Source organism: Chiloscyllium plagiosum, unplaced genomic scaffold (assembly GCF_037043375.1).
Source record: "Chiloscyllium plagiosum isolate Xiang-an unplaced genomic scaffold, Cpla_swu_hap1 HiC_scaffold_27, whole genome shotgun sequence".
Taxonomy (NCBI): domain Eukaryota; kingdom Metazoa; phylum Chordata; class Chondrichthyes; order Orectolobiformes; family Hemiscylliidae; genus Chiloscyllium; species Chiloscyllium plagiosum.
In genome coordinates, this window is record NW_028270165.1 from 57,428,633 (window position 1) to 57,445,968 (window position 17,336).

The 17,336-nt window shown below is 47.6% G+C and overlaps 1 non-coding gene across 1 annotated transcript; it reads left to right on the forward strand.

Annotated features, from left to right (window-relative positions):
* The first annotated feature begins 12,447 nt into the window (after positions 1–12,447).
* trnae-cuc (transfer RNA glutamic acid (anticodon CUC)) lies at positions 12,448–12,519 on the forward strand. Its single transcript has one exon. It is a non-coding gene; the product is annotated as a tRNA-Glu (tRNA).
* Positions 12,520–17,336: the final 4,817 nt, after the last annotated feature.

Below are 17,336 nucleotides of genomic sequence, written 5' to 3' on the forward strand. Positions count from 1 at the left end.
TCAACTTTTAGATCTGATATATTATTTTCTATCACTATTCTAATGTTAATAGAATTATGGTTGCTGGCCCTTAGGTTTTGCACCCTCGCCAGTATGTACATCCACATTGTGAATTAGAAAATTTCCTTGTACACACTTAACAAATTTCTCTATTTGGCGGATAGGTAAATGGGCAGGAGTTATACCTTGGGTCAACTCTTCCTTCATTCCCATCAACCCTAACCCCTTCCCATCCCAATAGTCCGACGGCACTTTACCTTGCAACTGCCGAATGTGTGACACCAGCCCATTCACCTGCTCCTTCCTCACTATCCAAGGGCCCAAACTTACCTTCCAGTCGAAGCAGCACTTTACCTGCTCTTCCCACATCCCAGTCTACTGCATTTGCTGCTCACAATGTGGTCTCATCTACAATAGGGAAAACGAAGCATAAACTGGGTGACTGCTGCATAGAACATCTACGTTCTGCCCGCAAAAGGATCCTGAGCTTCTAGTTGCCTGCATATTCCACACCCCACTCTGTTCCCTGGCCAACATCTCTGTCTCAGGTTTGCTGTATTGTTCCAGCGAAGCTCAGCACCAGCAGAACGGAGAGCACCGAATATTTCACTTGGGGACCATACATCCCTCTGGTCCCAATATCGAATTCAATAATTCTAGGGCCTGAAATCCATAGTATCCTCGTCCCTTCCACACACACCAAGCCTTGATATCACATAGTCTGTCATTACACACTACCTATTCTTAGCCACGAAAAGTCTCCATTCACCCTCCCACGCGGATCGTTATCAACTCCCTTTCCTGTCCAACAGTTCTTCCCTCGCTTTGGGATCTGTCATGATCTATTATTTATTGCATCCGCCTTGCTCCCACGATATCTCCTGCGTTTGAACGTTCTCCCGATCACCATCAGTTCTGTGGAAAGATCACCGGCAATTACTGTTATTTTTGTTTCTGATATGCAGCGTCCGCAGTTCTTTCAGCTTTTTATTGAGGTAGAGTTGGAGATTGTTTCGAGAGACAGAAAGTGAGGGGGGGAGAAACAGAACAGACATGAACTGTTGATCTCCGTTGTCACTCAAAACTTAAAATCATTGTCGTGCGATCACTTCCCTTAAGCATGAATAGCGGTCAGCAGCTGTTTGTGACGCGCCGGTAGCGCGTCTGACTCCAATACAGAAGGTTGCGTGTTCTAATCCCGTCAGGCTCCCTATAACCAGCTTCTTATTCTTCAAATCAAGAAAGGCGGACGTTCACTCGGGATGTCTGTTGAGCCAAGTCTTCTTTACGGAAACTTTCGATCACACGTGAAGCTTTGCTGTCTGTTTGATTTGTGAACACTGTGTCAGGGAGGTGGTGTGCCCATTGTCTGGGTAAATGCTCAGCACCCCCAGTTCATCACGGGATTTAAACACAGTCGTCTCCCTCTGGGCAGCCACTTCGTTCAGTTGGTGACAGCGCGGTGTGAATAACATAATACTGATACTTTTACAACATAGTCCAGAGACTCCCAGGTTTATGTTTCAATCTATCAGGAGAGTGATAGCGAGTTCAGATAGAAATGTTTCCCAGCAACAGCAAATTCTTTCCTTTCACTGGACACAGTTAAAATTATCCTTTCTCAACAGAAGGAGCGGAAACTACAGTCTGACGGCCCCTCTCCACATTAACGGTGAGCCTGAGTTTTATAAACGGTGTCAGTAAAATCCAGTGGCGGACACTGATTTGGTCCAATCGATTTTTTTGCCAAGCGTAATTCACCGAGAGGATGCTGCTGTGTGAAACAGCGTGGGGAATTACTGCAGGGCCTCCTGCGCATGGGACCCACCGCAACTGATGTGTTTCACCTTCACCAGTTTATTCCCATCTCAGAGAAGAGAGGTTTGATGATTCGGATCATAGCAGCCAGACAGCGGACAGGAGAAGAGCACTCAGCCCTTCACAAGCTTGTCACCACAGCTGGGTCATCGTGGTCCGTGTATCAGTATGGGATCGTAATCTGCATCTACTGACTGGAAGCACAGCAAATTGGAGTGCTGGTGGGACTATCACACAGGAGAAAACGGCTTCGACCTATCAACTGGAGTGGTTCCCAATGCGCAACTCCGCTCACCTCAACTGAATAACTGTAAACAAATTACTCAGTGATTCAAAGCAATACTCGGTTTTGAATCTGCATTGTGTCATGTACCTTCGAGAATGACGTCAACACACCTTCATTGATGTGATGGAGTATCCTGTTGGGCAGAATATATCCGTTGTCAAATTTTCCACCTTCTGTTGGTCCAACTCCGATTTCACTCAGAATCACAAAATGTGTGACAGCGCAGACTGAGGCCATGCAGCCCACCTTAGCTCTGCTGGTTCAACACAATATGTAAATAAGTGTCTCATTCTGTCTCCTTCTCCCTGTAAATCTGCACATTGTCACATTGAACATGCCCACCGAATTCCCTTTTGTGTCCATTGAATCTACCTCTTGGTCACTGTCAGACAGGAACTTACTGACCCCACTCCCTGTGAGAAAACGGTCTTCCTAATGTCCTTTCAGGCCTGGGAGCGTTTTCACATTATTTCCTCTGTCTAAAACCCTCATGACGTGGAACACTTCAATCAGACCAGCTTTCAGCCTTGTGTTCACCAAAGAGAACTGCCCCAACTTTGCAATCTACCTTCATGACCGACATTCCTCATGCACGGCACCATTCACTTCAACTTGTTAAGCGCTGTCTGCAGTCACTTCACTTCCCCGCTTCCTGAAGTATCACCCTCAGAATTGAGCGTAATACAGCTGGAGGATTCATTCAGGCTCGGATTGCGCGGACGAAAATCTGCAATACTTGGTTTCACTTTGAACAAGGGTTTCCCTTCGCCGTGTTCTCTGCAAGGTACCATAAGACCATAAGGCATAGGAGTGGAAGTAAGGCCATTCGGCCCATCGACTCCACTCCACCATTTAATCATGGCTGATGGGCATTTCAACTCCACTTACCCGCATTCTCCCCGTAGCCCTTAATTCCTTGTGACATCAAGAATTTATCAATCTCTTGAAGCTATTTAGCGTCCCGGCCTCCACTGCACTCCGCGTCAATGAATTCCACAGGCTCACCACTCTCTGGCTGAAGAAATGTCTCCGCATTTCTGTTCTGAATTTACCCCCTCTAATTCTAAGGCTGTGCCCATGGGTCCTAGTCTCTTCGCCTAACGGAAACAATTTCTTAGCATCCACCCTTTCCAAACCATGCATTATTTTGTAAGTTTCTATTAGATCTCCCCTTAACCTTCTAAACTCCAATGAATACAATCCCAGGATCCTCAGCCGTTCCTCGTATGTTCGACCTGCCATTCCAGGGATCATCCGTGTGAATCTCCGCTGGACACGCTCCAGTGCCAGTATGTCCTTCCTGAGGTGTGGGGACCAAAACTGAACACATTACTCCAAATGGGGCCTAACCAGAGCTTTATAAAGGCTCAGTAGCACATCGCTGCTTTTATATTCCAACCCTCTTGAGATAAATGACAACATTGCATTCGCTTTCTTAATCACGGATTCAACCTGCATGTTTAACTTTAGAGAAGGTAAACCTCTGTCCCATACCTAATTCAGGCAGTCCGATCTTATTTAATGAAGCGGTTTTTGAGAAAAGTAATCCGGCAGCTTTGTGCAGGTCAATTTAAGAAAAGAGGGTTAGCTTGGGATTGGCACTCCCACACGTCTGTATAAGCTAGAAAACCCAAAGCTAGCAAAACCAAAGCTAGCATAATACCCCGAGACCAACGAGCCACCAACCATGGGCACAGGTAGCGCCTGAAGCAACTGGGACTTGCTCAGTACGAAATATATTGTACATTGTTCCTAGATTTAAACACAGCAAAGAGTTTCAAGATCATCTGCTTCTCAATCTGTCTCCTTGCTCCCAGGACGCTGCTGTTTGCCCCGTCCCCAGGAACCGGGCTGTCTCCACTAGCAGGAGAAAATGAGGTCTGCAGATGCTGGACATCAGAGCTGAAAATGTGTTGCTGGAAAAGCGCAGTAGTTCAGGCAGCATCCAGGGAACAGGAGAATCGACGTTTCGGGCATAAGCCCTTCTTCAGGAATGAGGAAAGTTTGTCCAGCAGGAAAGATGTCAAGGTGAGGGTGATAGGTCAGACTGGAGTGGGGGTGGAGAGGTCAGGAAGAAGATTGCAGGTTAGGAAGGCGGTGCTGAGTTCGATGGATTTGACTGAGACAAGTTGGGGGGAAGGGAAATGAGGAAACTGGTGAAATCCGAGTTCATCCCTTGTGGTTGGAGGGTTCCTCGGCGGAAGATGAGGCGCTCTTCCTCCAACCGTCGTGTTGTTGTGGTCTGGCGATGGAGGAGTCCAAAGACCTGCATATTCTTGGTGTTGTGGGAGGGGGAGTTGAAGTGTTGAGCCACAGGGTGGTTGGGTTGGTTGGTCCGGGTGTCCCAGAGGTGTTCTCTGAAACGTTCCGCAAGTAGGCGGCCTGTCTCCCCAATATAGAGGAGGCCACATCAGGTGCAGAGGATGCAATAGATGATGTGTGTGGAGGTGCAGGTGAATCTCTGGTGGATATGGAAGCTTCCTTTGGGGCCTTGGAGGGAGGTGAGGGGGGAGGTGTGGGCGCAAGTCTTGCACCTGCTGTGGTTGCAGGGGAAGGTGCCGGGAGTGGAGGTTGGGTTGGTGCGTGGTGTGGATCTGACGAGGGAGTCACGGAGGGTGTGGTCTTTACGGAATGCTGATAGGGGAGGGGAGGGAAATATATCCCGGTGGTGGGGTCTGTCTGGAGGTGGCGGAAATGACGGCGGATGATGGGCTGTACATGGAGATTGGTGGGGTGGTAGGTGAGGACCAGTGGGGTTCTGTCCTGGTGGCGGTTGGAGGGGCGGGGCTCATGGGCGGAGGAGCGGGAAGTGGAAGAGATGCGGTCGACCTCGTCGGGGGGAAATTGGGGTCCTTGATTTGCGGTCCTTGCGGTCTCCACTAGCAGATAATTTAACCATTTTGTTTCTACTTAAAAGCTGTGCTGGTGGAAGGCAGAGCCCATTCGCTCTTCTGCTCTCCCTCTCACGATTACGTGAGGCAGGAGAAGTCAGTCACAGTCATGCGTAGGAAATGGGCAACTTTGAACTTGTTCCATAGGTCCTGTTAACGGAGAGATAGAAAGATGCTGTGCTGCCGGGACAGAGAGAAATGGACACCGGAGACTCTTCCCTCAGGTAAATTGATATGAGTGCATTTTTGTGCAGCCTGCTTGGTGTTCAGAATTTGTCTAGACACAACAATCCGACAGAGAGTCTTTTCTTACACGGGCGTTGGTTTCTTTACAGCAGGAATGGACCAACCAGCATGTCATGTTTTACAACTTAACTGGTTCATTGCCACCTGAGAGAAGAGGTTTAACACTTGAGATCAGAACACACCGACAGAAAACTGGACTAGACAACTCAGAGCTCCACAAGTGTTCCAGAGCAACTGTGTAAGTTTGAGTTGTCTATCGATCTGACATAATTAACTCAGATACCCGAAGTTTTGGGAAGCAGATGACAAGGCAAGGAAAAGAACAGAGTGCCATTATACGGGAAAGCTGCAAAAGACGACATTGAGTGAAGAAGAGAAAATGGTTTCGCTTCTGGGTTGTGATCCCAACATGCACCCGCTGTGCCATTCTCCTGCATTGCACGGCAGCTTTTCCAGAGAAGTATTCAGCTTTTCATCTGGCGTGTGACTTGCATGTTCGAGAATGACGTCAAAAGATCTTCCCTGCTGTAATATCATGTGCTGTTGTGCAGACATATCGTCGATGTGCAAATATAAACTCAAAGAGAAATGTACACTGGAGACTCTGAGCCAGCTGAAACTTGCTCCGTGTGAAATACATTCCACATTGCTCCAAGAATTGCAAGCAGCAGAGTTTCCAGAACATCTGCTTGTCATTCTGTCCCCGGGGCGCTGATGTTTGTCTCATCCCCAGGACCTGGACTCTCTCCACTGGCGGATAATTTAACCAATTTCGTCCTACTTGCAAGCTGTTCTGGGGGCCGGAGAGGGGGGAGGATGCATGAGTCCATTCGCTCTTCTGCTCTCTCTCTCTCAATCCCTTGGGGTGAAAGGTATCAGTTTCACTAATGCGTAGGAAGTGAGCAACTTTGATTGTGAACTTTCTCCAAACGCCTGTTATCGGAGAGATAGAAAGATGCTGTGCTGGCGGATCAGAGAGAAATGGACACCGAAGACTCTTCCCTCAGTAAATCCATATGAATACATTGTTGTACAGCATGCTTGCTGTTCAGAATTCCTCACACGCAGCAATATTACGGAAAGTCTATTGCAAAGTGGGCATCGCTTTCTTTTCTGCGACCACTCAGCAGTTAACATCTCAGCCCCAACTGTCCCAGACGAAGAGAATCCGTGTGAAACTTCACTCACTGAGAGTCATCCTACGGCCCTGAGCTGAAGGACTGCAGGCAGTCCAACACGGAAGGGACGGTTAAAAATGAACCATTGTCGCTCCCTCAGCCTCTCTGTCCCAGAAACAGGCAGCGGGACGGCATAAACGCGGAGCATCATTCTCCCGCCGACAGAGGCAGTCCAGCCCTTCGTGTCCACGGCAACTGTCTGTCTCTGGTCTCTCTTTCTGAGGTGATTCTCAATCGGTGATATCTGTCCTAATACTAAGGGACTGTGTCTGTGTGGTGATACGGTTTCTGACATGCTGATCGTCTTGTCATTCACGTCGGAACCGGCGTGGCGAATTACTGCAGGGAAGGCACGAAACCGCAAGGGATACGTTTCAACTTTATCAGCTCATCGGCATCTCAGAGAAGTGGTTTTGCGAATCAGTTCATTGGAAACCGACGAAGAACAGGAGAAGACCACTCAGACCTCCAAAAAGCATGTTACTTGAACCGTGTGAGGTTCACGAGTGTATCGGTATGATACAGGGCATTCAGACACTCAGGAAGTAGGTGCAAAGGCAAGATACAGAACAGAGCACAGCACCATTACAAAAGGAAGCTGCTCAAGGAGACATCGACCAACAGCAGAAGATGGTTTCCATCCATCGACCTCTGCGTTATGGGCCCAGCACGCTCCCGTTTTCCACAGGTCCCTTCAGCCTTTCGTCTAACACGCGGCAGGCACGTTCGAGCCTGATGTCAAAGATCTCCACTGCTGTCGTGTAATATGCTGGTGCGCAGATGTATGGAGACTGTGTAAATATAACCTTTTTTCTCACTTCCCACATTCTGTTGGTCGAACTGTGATTTCATTCTGAATCCCAGCATGTGTCACAGCGCAGATGGACGCCATTCGGCCCACCTTCACTGTGCTGGTTCGACCCAGTAAGTAAACGTGCGTCTCCATTCATATCATTCGCTTGCCTTCTCCGTGCATTTCTGCATATTGTTACCATAAACATGACCACCGCATTTCCTTATGCTTCTATTGAATCTGCCTCTTTTTCAATGTCAGGGGATTTGCTGACCCTAACCACACCCTTCCTAATGTCACTTTTAGTTCTTTTCCTCATGACTTTACAATTGCCGAATCATTGCCGATCCTTTCGGGCGTGGGAGCATTTTAACTGCATTACTTTCTCTGTCTGGACCCCGCATGACTTGGAAAGCTTCAATCAGGCCAGATTTCAAACTTCTGTTCTCCGAGGAGAGCTGTCCTAATTTTCCAATCTACCCTCATCGCTGACATTCCTTAAATACGGCACCACTGGCGCCAACGCAATATTCCATCATTTTACTTCCTTGTTTTCTGCTCAATGTGTATTCCAAGCAGCCCAACCTGGTTTAGCGAAGGTGCTTTTTGAGAAAACTAACCGGGCACTTTTACACAAACCAGGAAACGCGGGCTAGTCCGAGATTTGAACCCGGGATCGCTGGCACCTGCGCAGTAGAAGAACTGAAAGCGAGAATCATACCCAACAACCAACGAGCAACACAAACGTCCTGCAACCACCCCCGCTCCACCTCTTCAACCAGTTGAGTCTTGCTCAGTGTGAAATACATTTGAGATTGCTCTAAGAATTGCAAGCGGCAAAGAGTTTCCAGAACAGCTGCTTCTTATTCTGTCTCCCTGCTGCTCTTTGTCCCGGGCCCTCTCTACTGGCAGAAAGCTGAACCATTTTGTTTCTAAACTTTTCTCTAACACCGGAGTGACCAGTGACAAGCATTGCCCTCCTCAACACAGAATACAGAGAACAACAGAAGACCACTCAGACCTCCACGATGTTGTCATCTCAACTGTGCACATTGGGCCAGTATATCAATGTGAAATATTTATGTCGAAGTTTTTGGGAAAGAGATGAGAAGGCGAGGTGCAGAACAGTGCGCCGTGAAACAGGAAAGCTGCTAAAGACGACATTGAGTGAATAGGAGAGATGGCTTCCCTTCTGAGTGATGCTCCCATCACGCACCCGCAGACATATCGCGTCGTGCAAGTATAAACTCTGTCTAAATTCCCACATTCTGTTTTTTTCGAACCGTGATTTCGCTCAAAAGCACAATTTCAACACTCGCAAGATTCAAACTTTAACAAAGTGCTCATAGATATATTTAGCGAACACCTGGAAGAACTTCTTCCAAACTTACTTGGGAAATTTCGGTTTCAGTGCTCTTGAACTTTAAGTAAAAGAAAGGGAAATTTGCCTCGAGGCTGTGCAATGTGATGTGTTCCCCATGTAAACTGATAGTGGTTGACCATCTCACTGCTTCCCGATGCAGGGCTGTCCTGACCCAGGGGGAGGTTTCTTTGATAAACTGTCCCGGGAGCTTCCAGCCGTACCGTGACGTCATAGGGCGAACCCCCGGTGATGGCCTGCAGCTGTTGTGACACAATAACGATGCTGACCCCGGAACATGAATGCGAATTAGTTCATGAGTCACGTGGTACTGAATAATTCTATGGAATGTTCTTTCAACTTCACGGATTTATATATGAGAGGAGGTAAGTGGGCAGGGTTACCCCTCGGGTCCACTCTTCCTTCACTCTCAACACCCCACACCCACCTCCCATTGTCCCAAGGCACTTTCCGCTGCAACCGCTGAATGTGGAACACCTGCCCATTTACCTTCTCTATCCTGAATATCCAAGGGCTCGAACATACCTTCCAGGTAACGCAGCACTTTACCTGCACATTTGCCACAACCTAGTCTACTGCATTCGTTGCTCACAGTGTGGTTTCCCCAAAGCAGCATGAAGCAGAAACTGGGTGACTGCTTCGCAGAACATCTCGGTTCTGCCCGCAAAAAAAGGCCTTGAGCTTCTGGTTGCCTGTCACTTTAACACGCCAACCTGTTCTCTGGCCAACATCTCTGTCTCAGGCTTGCAGCAGTGTTCCAGCAAAGCCCAGCTCCTGATGGAAGACCAACGCCTCATTTTCCACTTGGAGATCCTATAGCCCTCCAGTTTCAACATCAATATTGTTTGGACGCGAACTCCCCCATGCCCTTGACCCCTACCACACCCACACGAGGCCTTGTTATCACATCGACTGCTGTTACACACGACTTATTGTTAGCCAGGAATAGTCTCCATTAACCGTTAGTCACCCTCCTACACAGATCGTTATTCACTCCTTTGTCCCTTTAATGTTCTCCCTCTGAATTGGTGGCAAAGAGAGCAACGTGGACTGATATCCCTGAGTCAGCTGTTTGTCCCATCTCCAGGAACAGGGTTCTCTCCACTGGTGGATAATTAAACCATTTTTCTGTTACGCTGACGTGAGGAGATTGTGTAAATATAAACTTTTCTAAATCCCCACCTTCCGTTGGTCAAACTGTGAGTTCACTCTGAATCGCAACACGTGTCACAGCGCACTTGGAGGCCCACCTGAGCTCTGCTGGTTCTTCACAGCAAGTAAATGATAGTCTCTATGCGTATCATTCTCTTGCCTTCTCCCTGTAAATCTCCACATTGTTACTTTGAACATGACCACCGAATTCCCTTTTGTGTTATTGAATCTGCCTCTTTGTCGCGGTCAGACAGGGATTTACGGTTCCAAACCACTCCCTGTGCGAAAATGTTCTTCCTAATGTCACTTTTACTTTTTTTTCCAATGCCTTGAAATCTCTGCCGATTTTTTGGGTAATTGAAAGGATTCTCATTCCTGCACATGAGGCAGAATTGATTTAATTTCTAACGTAAAGGACTGCGGATGCTGAGAATCCGAATCAGAAAGAGAAACTGCTGGAGAAACTCAGCAGGTTCGGCATTACCTGTGGGAGAAAACAGAGTTCTGAAATATTGTCTCTGATTCTCTTTCCACCGATGGTGCCTGACCTGCTGAGTTGCTCCTGCAATTTCTGTTTTTGCTTTTAATTGAAAGTTCATTTCATCTTTCGGGATGAAACAACCAGATACGCCATGTGCACATATTTAACCCTTTCTAAACCTGTGAAGTGATTGGATTCAAACAAACCCAGCAATAATTCACTCTTTCTCAGCTCCACAGGCAGAGAGACCTGGGAAGTGAAGCTGTCAATGTGGTTCTTTATTCGTCGTCCGAGTGGTTAATGCGATGGACATGAAATCCATTGCGGTTTCCCCATGCAGGTGTGAACCCTGCCGACGACAAAATGAAAAATGTCGTCAAAATGAAAGGGAGACTGTTCCCCGGCTTCACTCACATTTGAACTGGTCGGGAATCTGCAACCCACTGCCTGTCAGGGTGGAACAAGCAGATACCCACAGAGCTGCTTTTGAGGCTATGAGCCAAGTGTTTGGAAATGAGACTAGAACAGTGAGGGGCGTGAAGTCGTGATCGAAATGAAGCAGGCACCTGAGGATGAAGGTGTTTTATTTGCCAGTGAAAAATACTGCTTCACAAAGTTGGGACTATGGAAGGGAAGCAGTGACGGTGATTATCTTTGGCTGTTCACCTTGTGAATGTTCCCATTGCTGCGCATGTACGTGTTAATGTCAGAATTCTGCAGCATGGCGGTATCAGGTACGCACAGGGCCGGGGGCGCAATGGATGACGTATCTAACTCCAGCTACCTGTTTGAAATGCAGCTCACACCTTCTTCACACATCCCAATTAATCTTTCCCATTTTCCTGCAGCCGGTTTGAATTCCTGATCTGCAGGAACGAGACCCTTTTCACTGTCTCGCGTCTGTAAGTGTCCCTGAGAACATCAGAGTCACGTCACAAGCACTATCAGAGGAGGGGAAGCTGAAAGAGCCCCACACGCTGCTCACGGGCACATTTCACTTTCCCCAACTCACCGCCCCAACCACTGCTCCTGGGAGTGGAAACGAAACAAACACCAAAACCCAGTCTCATATTTGTAAATCTTCCAAAAATAAGAAAACTGTTCATCCCTTCGGATTTTCCATCCTGGGCTGACAGGGGTGATTTTAAATTGATGTCCAGTCAGTGTCGAATTTTTTGGCTGAAAATATCTTCCTTATCTCATCCCAGCATTTCTTGCCACAGTGAACTGTGCGGCAGAGTTCATGTATATATTTCCTTGGATGGTATTTTGTAAATAACATTCGTTTGCTGGTTGTTTGTATCGGGTGTTTCAGGTTCATTCGCCTCTGTTCAAGTGTGTTGGTAGGTTTGTGGGCTACCATGATGGTGAGAGGGTTGAGTTGTCTGGACATCATTTACCAGATGTATTTAATGTAAGGTAATGTGGCTAGGGTCTCTGCACACGTTGTTGCTGATTGTGTCAATTTGTTGATGAAAAATCGGCAGACTGGGTTTATTGGGTCTGCAAAAGTGAGGACTGGAGATGCTGGAAGCCAGAGTTTAGATCAGAGTGGTGCTGGAAAAGCACAGCAAGATAGACAGCAGGAAAATAGACGTTTCGGGCAAAAGCCCTCCATCAGGAATAGAGGCAGGACGCCTCCAGGGTGGAGAGATAAATTGGGGGTGGGGGGTGTGCTGGGGCGAAGGTAGCAAAGAGTGAGTGGTGGTGGGGATGGAGGTGACAGGTCAGAGAGGAGGGTTTAGCGGATAAGTGGGAAGGGAGATTGGCAGGTAGGACAGGTCATGAGGTCAGTGCTGAGCTGGAAGGTTGGAACTGAGGTAAGGTGGGGGGAGGGGAAATGAGGAAATTGGTGAAGTCCACATTGATGCCCTGGGGTTGAAATGCTCCGAGGCGGAAGATGAGGCGTTCTTCCTCCAGGCGTCGGGTAGGGAGGGAGCGGCGGTGAAGCAGGCCCAGGACCTGCATGTCCTCGGCAGAGTGGGAGGGGGGTTGAAATGTTGAACCACGGGGCTTTGCGGTTGATTGGTCCGGGTGTCCCGGAGATGTGACTTGACCCTCCAGTCTCCCCAATGTTGTAGAGATCGCATCGGGAACAATGGATAAAAAAAAAATACATTGGTGGATGTACAGATGGAAGTCTTCTGACGACCACGGCCCGTGTTCGATTCCCGGGCAGCGAAGCAATTTTCAGTAGAGCAGACGAAGGGGCATCCGTGTCTCCATGGTGGTCTAGTGGTTAGGATTCAGCGCTCTCACCGTTGCGGCCCGGGTTCGATTCCCGGCCAGGGAAGCCATTTTCAGCGTGATTATTGGCTAACCATTCTTCCTAAATGCGCTGTATTGACCTTCATTGTTCCTGGGTGCTGCAGTGTGTAGTGGCTCGTTGGAATAGTGTCCTGATTCGGATTTGTTTGTATATCTCGGGGTGATTGCTTTTGTAGTTAAGTTCTTTGTTCGCGTGCGTTGTTTTCCTGAAGAGGCTGTTTTGAATTTACCATTCACTGTTCGCTCTACTGAGACATCTATAAATGGCACTTTGTTACTGTTCTCCTCTTTTGCGAATTTTATGTCAGTAAGGAGATTGTTGATGGTGTTGTAGGTTTCCTCTAATTTGATTCATCTTGTGCTGACAAAAGTGTCATCACTGTAGCGGAACCAAAGTTTGGGTTGGATCGTTGGAAGGGCTGTTTGTTCGAGTCTCTGCATTATTGCTTCTACTAGGAATCCTGATACTGGTGGTTTCATGGATGTTCCGTTGATCTGTTTGTTAGTCTTGTTACTGAATATGAAGTGGGTGGTAAGGCACAGCTCCACAGCTCCAGTGTTATCTTTGCTGATGAACTTGGTGCTGTTTGGTGTTTGTGTCTTTGGTTCTTCGAGTAGTGTCTTCAGTTTTCTTTGGCCACGTTGATGTTAATGGATGTGAAAGGGCTGTATGTCAAAGGACATCATTATTCCATCCTCTTCTAACTTAGTGTCTTTGGTGTTCAGGAATTCTTGGATGGAATAAATGGTGTGGCGTGAATCTTCGACTTGGTGTTTTAGTCTTCAGTGGAGGCCTTTGACTAGTCTGTGTATTGGTGCTCCAAGTAATGAGACTATGGTCTGAGGGGGCTCCTGGTTTGAAGAGGAGGAGAACAACAGCAAAGTGCCATTCCTAGATGTCACAGTAGAGCGAACAGTCAATGGGGAACTTCAAACTAGAGTCGACAGAAAAACAACACACACAAACCAAGCACTTAACCACAGAAGCAATCATCCCAACACCCACAAACGAAGCTGCATCAGGACATTATTTCAACGAGCCACTACACACTGCAGCACAGAGAAGCTACGAAGAGCACAAGAGAAATACGTATATAATGTAGTTAAGGAGAACGGGTCCCCAATAAACCCAGTCCGCCGATTTCTCATTGATGATTCCAAGCTGACTCTCAAAAATTCGGTTTGTCCTTCCATTCTTTCCTATGTTATTTTGTGGGTTTTGAAAACTTTCCCAATCCTCTGACTGAGTGTTGGAGTTGGGAAGTTATGTTGTGGCTGTACAGGACATTGGAATATTGTGGAATACTTTTGGAATATTGTGTGCAATTCTGGTCTCCCTCCTACCGGAAGGATATTGTGAAATTTGAAAGGGTTCTGAAGCACCAATGGGTCCACAGAGGGGAAGAGGCACTTCTGCTGCCCTGAGTGTGGGAAGGCCTTCAGTGATTCCCCTGCCCTGCTGATGGGCCAGTTGGTCCACGCCAGGGACGGCTGTTCTCCTGCCCTGAGTGCGAGATGGCTTTCAGAAGTTCTTCCCACCTGCTGAGACACCAGTGGGTCAACACCGAGGAGAGGCCGTTCTTCTGTCCCGAGTGCAGAAAGGGATTTGCTCTTTCCTCTGACCTGCTGGCCAACTGGTGGGTCCACATGGGCGAGAGGTCGTTCAGTTGTCCTAAGTGCAGGAAGACCTTTAGCAATTCTTTAGCCCTGCTGAGCCACCAATCCGTTCACACCGTGGAGAAGCCATTTTCCTGCCCCGAGTGCGGGAAGGGCTTTACCTGCTCATCCGCCCTGCTGAAGCACCAGTGTGTCCACGGAGGGGAGAGGCCCTTCAGCGGGCACGAGTGTGGGAAGTGGTTCATGTTTCTTGCAACTTGTGGAAGCACCAGCGGGGGCACCAACGCTCCCAGCATCAGATCCCACCGGTGTTCTGCCTTGGGTCACCCAATGGACTGAATCTCATGCCAGTTCTGACAGTGGGTGCAGTGGGAGAGTAGGTGAGCTGATTTTCTTTTCTGCTGGACTGCAATTGCCTCCCCCAGCCCCAACAACCACAACCTCACAGTGGCTCAGGGGCGTCACGGTGACTCAGTGCTTAGCACTGTTGCCTCATGGCACCAGGAACCCAGGATGAATTCCACCCTTGGGGGTATGTGTGCAATTTGTGGAGGGTAGGAAAATGGATCTGACTGGGTTACTCTTCGGAGGCTCAGTGCAGATGTGTTGGGCTGAAGGACTTGTTTCCACACTGTAGGAGTTCTACGATCCTATGAGCTTTGCTTTCAGTGGACATTGCTGCTCATTGGGCCCGGGACTGCACATTGGCAATGAAATGATCCAGAGAAACCTAAGACCACAAGATCATCGGAGCAGAAGTTAGGCCATTCGGCCCGTCGAGTCTACTCTGAAATTCGTTAGAGTCAAAAAAATGGCAGGTGCGATTAGCTTCAGTGTGGAAACAGGCCATTTGTCCCACAGGTCCACACCGACCCTCTGAAGAGTAACGCATCCAGACCCATTTCCCTCTGACTAATGTACCTAACTCTATGGGCAATTAAGCATGGCCAATCCACATGACCTGCACATCTTTGGTTTATGGAAGAAAACAGGATCACCCAGAGAAAACCCATGCAGACACTGGGAGAATATGCAAACTCCTCACAGACAGCCACCCAAGGCTGGAATTAAACCTGGGTCCCCGGCGCTGTGAGGCTGCAGTGGTAACCAATGAGCCACTACATGTTGCAACCTGAAGGAGACACGCAGGAGGTTGGGAGAATACAGCAAGCCAGGCAGCACCAGGATGTGGAGTAGTCGGCGTTTTGGGTATTAACCCTTCTTCAGGACTGAAAAGTTGACTTCTCTATGAGAAACGACTTACGGAATGTTGCTGGGGTTTGGAGGGTTTGAGCTACAGGGAGAGGCTGAATAGGCTGGGGCTGTTTTCACTGCAGCATCGGAGGCAGAGGAGTGACCTAATAGAGGTTACAAATTCATGAGAGGCATGGACAGGGTAATAGAGAAGGTATTTTCCCTGGGATGTGGCAGTCCAGAACGAGAGGGCATAGGTTTAGGGTGAGAGGCGAAATATATTAAAGGGACAACGTCTTCATGCAGAGGGTGGTACATATATGAAAGGAACTGCCACAGGATATCGGTCAGGTGCTGTCAAATGGGACTAGATTAATTTAGGGTATCAGGTCAGCATGGACAAGTTGGACTGAAGGGTCTGTTTCCATGCTGTACGTGTCTCTGACTACTGGTCCTGATGTAAGTTTAAAATAGAGTCCAAGTAACTTTGAATAGTCCAATCTTGTTGAGCTCACCTCCTCAAATGTTTCAATTGAATCCCTCCGAGCAATCCTGTTTAAACATGCTGAGTTGGACAAGGTATCCCATCAAGTTCAACACAAACCCAGAGTTGAAGAAGTCAGAAGTCAAACGATACCATGGGGACCAAAACTGATTACAATATTCCAGGTGCAGCCTCATCAACGTCCTGTATAACTACACTATAACTTCCCTACATCTATACTCAATTCCCTAACTGATGAAGGTTAGTGTACTGAAACCTTTCTTCACTGCCTTGTGTAGCGATGTTATCAGAGATATAGGATCTACTTTAAACTGATCCACAATCCAGCTGCTGGGAGACTGAAGCAGAGTAGTACAGCATGAGTGTGCTGGGCAGATGACCCAGAGGTCGATGGGTCAAAACCATATGATGCTATTGCTCAATGTCTCCATAAGCAGCTTTCCTTGGCAAGTTGCTCTGTTCTGTATCTTGCCTTTGCATCTGCTTCCCAAAGCTTCTTCAGTGGAGGAGTGGCAGCTGGAGCCCAGGAGCTCAACAACCCACTGGAGCTGGAGGAAGGTCCGAGCTCAAAGAAGCTGGAGGCTGAATTTGCTCAAGGCTTGTAATTATTAACTTATTTAAATGGTATCTACTGTATGGGGGTATGGTTTACGTTAAAAACGGAGAATCATGTCAGAGTGTTTGTTTAAATTTAGCAGTTGTTGTTCGTAAAATACACTCCCTGGAGGTGCGCCTTCTATGCTGCTGCATTTCTTGCCTTCTGCCCTTCCTCCATTTGTTATCTCCCATCTTGATTTTATATTTTTTTGGTCAAATTTAATTTCACATTCATCAGCCTTGGTATTCACTGTGTATTATTGATTAATCTGTTGGATTGTTGTAAAACAAAATTAATGGTGTAATTTCATTTATGTTGTCTGAGTTTGACATTGAATGTGCAGGTGTGAATGCCAGTAAGTTGTGAAAATAAATCAATAACTTGTGATTTTATAGCAAAAAGAGCAGTTCACCGCAATAAATGGCATTGTCTCATGTGAAGGTGATGAGTTGAGCCTGACCAACAAACCGTTTCATGCAGTCACCCAATTTAATTAAAATTTTCTTTAACTTAATTGAAGATAATAACTCTGGCATGCTAAAATTTACACAATTTGTTTATAAGACTTATTTATATGTCCATTGCTCTGCCACATTGGGGAGACTGGATGCCAATTTGCAGAACATTTCAGGGAGCAGCTCGAGGACTCCAAAACTAAATACCCCACCGCCCTGTGGCTGAATACTTTAACTCCCCCTCCCAATCCATCAACGACATGCAAGTCCTAGGCCGCATCCCCCTCCAAGATCTAGCTAACTGACGCTTGTAGGAAGAACACTTCATCTTCCGCCTTGGGACCCATCAACTACATGGGATCAATGTTGATTTCATCAGCTTCCATATTTCCCCACACCCTGACTCCCACACCACGCGCCTTGTCCCAGATCCAACCTTCCAACTCGGCATTGGCCTCTTGATCTGTCCTACG